Here is a 1968-nt window from a genome sequence, read left to right as displayed (position 1 = left end):
CTTCTTTTTTCTCGATAAGAAGAAAATGCTATGCCTTGGAGCGGCATTCTTCTTTTTCTCAACAATTCAAAAATGCTATGCCTTGGAACGGAAATTTGAGTGTAAAAATGGGGGTCCCCTCCGCGGCACATACCCACTATGCATTATATACTGAGTGCCCCCCCCCCCCGGGAGTTGCAATAGCAGTTCAACTACACATGTTTGTCTTTAATCAAAGGACTTACCCTTGATTTGGGACGTATGATTGATTAGAAAATTTCTTGCAAAATGCCTTAATAACATTAAAATTGTTTTTTCGTTTTAAGTTGTGTGTTCTTATTTTCGACAAGCTGTATTCCTGTCCAAGTCAATTTTTTTAGTTCTCTCCAAAACTGTGCTCAAAATTGTTTCCAAGATCGATACAGATCAATTTTCTGTTGCATCATTATCAGTCCAAAACTTGCACCGTAGCTCCTGGAAAGAGTGAAAAAAATGGTTATATCCAAATCAGTGAGATGACATGATGGAATCTCCCAGATTGAAGTAGCGAGCAGAGACCAGAAGTCACCAAAGTCAGCAAGTGTGCAGATCTGTGTGTAGAAGAGAGAAAAAAATAAAGAAATAATCAAATCAAAGTATGAATTTCATTATCTTGATGATTGATGACGTGCGGTGGCATGTAATTCCCGGTCAACAACAAATAATAGTAGGTTTAGACACCTGAAAAATTCCACTCAGAACACTGGTGCTCTACCTCAACGCTCAAGTGATGTTTGTGTAGGCCCCACTCTACTTACCGCTTAGCGGTAGTGAATCACTTGAGGTACGGTACTCTGTATCATTACAAAGAGTGCATTTATCTTCATTGTTTTATGTTGAAGGCACTACGCATTCATTATGTAGAAGCACTCTAATCAGAAAGAAACACCAGACTCTAGTTTTGGCCAGGAATCAGCATGATCAGGGTAACCACTGCTGAAAATTTGTCTTGCTTCATGACATCGGCATTATGGTGATATAATTCTGTGTATCTGGATGTATACGATACAGGGCCCTCCTGAGCATAAACGCATTGGGTACTAGACCTGTGTATAATAAAAACTTAAACATTTGGCCTTATCGTGAAAACATTCGGCCTTTATCGTGAAATTTGGTGTTTGTGCGTTCGTTGTGTACAAAGTCAATGGGAGTGGATCATCGCCGTTGACGAAATAAACGGCAGTGAATGGACTGGTGACAAAAACTACGATAATGCCAAACATTCCTCTGAAACAGCATATTTTCAGCCATGGTCCATGCCAGTGCTCCTAAATAATTTAATCGCCTGAGTCCTGACCAGTTTATTTAGAAATCTGACTGAACTTCTGAAGTCTTTGTGAAGAAAAATCTGCTGGAATTGTGCAAAAACATTATTTCTAAAATAAAGACTTTTTAATTTTAATAGTAGTCATGTCAAAATGCATGATTCTAAAATTATATCAGATCTGTATCTGTCATCTGACCTGAATGCATCGTCAGAACAAGTACAGACTACAGTTTCCAAACATGCTTACCTTGACTTTTGACTGGATCAAACAGCGTAACCTGCATCGGCAGCAAGTGAATGGGACCGTATACAGCTTGGAGTTTTTCAATATTCAGAGCAACACAACGAAGACTGTCGAGTGGACAAAATCGGTCTTTCCAGTTCACAATTCAATAAAAAAATGGACAAAGTAACACAGTTCTGGGCTCTGGTTCTCTTATAGTCTGAAGATGTCGAAATCGGATATCACAACACATGAAGAAAACGGTAAATTCGAAGAAAAATAGAGACCAGGAAGGTGCATCAGTGTATTATGCACAGAGAGATAGTGTAAAGTCGATCATGTGACGTCATTATTCTCGACTATTTTCGATCGCATGAATGTCTGCCTGGGGGCGGCTGGGGGGCTGAGAAGGGTCTCTATTAATTTCATTTCTTGCATTTCCACGACATCTGTAAGACTT

General features: G+C 39.4%; 1 long non-coding RNA gene across 1 annotated transcript; it reads right to left on the bottom strand.

Moving 5' to 3' along the window:
• Positions 1-307: 307 nt before the first annotated feature.
• Positions 308-1702, bottom strand: LOC121420805. The gene is made up of 2 exons (XR_005970836.1): positions 1533-1702; positions 308-569 (listed from the first exon to the last, which is right to left on the bottom strand). It is a non-coding gene; the product is annotated as an uncharacterized LOC121420805 (long non-coding RNA).
• Positions 1703-1968: the final 266 nt, after the last annotated feature.

Source organism: Lytechinus variegatus, chromosome 8, assembly GCF_018143015.1.
Source record: "Lytechinus variegatus isolate NC3 chromosome 8, Lvar_3.0, whole genome shotgun sequence".
In the NCBI taxonomy this organism is placed as follows: domain Eukaryota; kingdom Metazoa; phylum Echinodermata; class Echinoidea; order Temnopleuroida; family Toxopneustidae; genus Lytechinus; species Lytechinus variegatus.
Note: the sequence above shows the minus strand (reverse complement) of the source record. Positions and strands in the feature narration are given on the sequence as shown.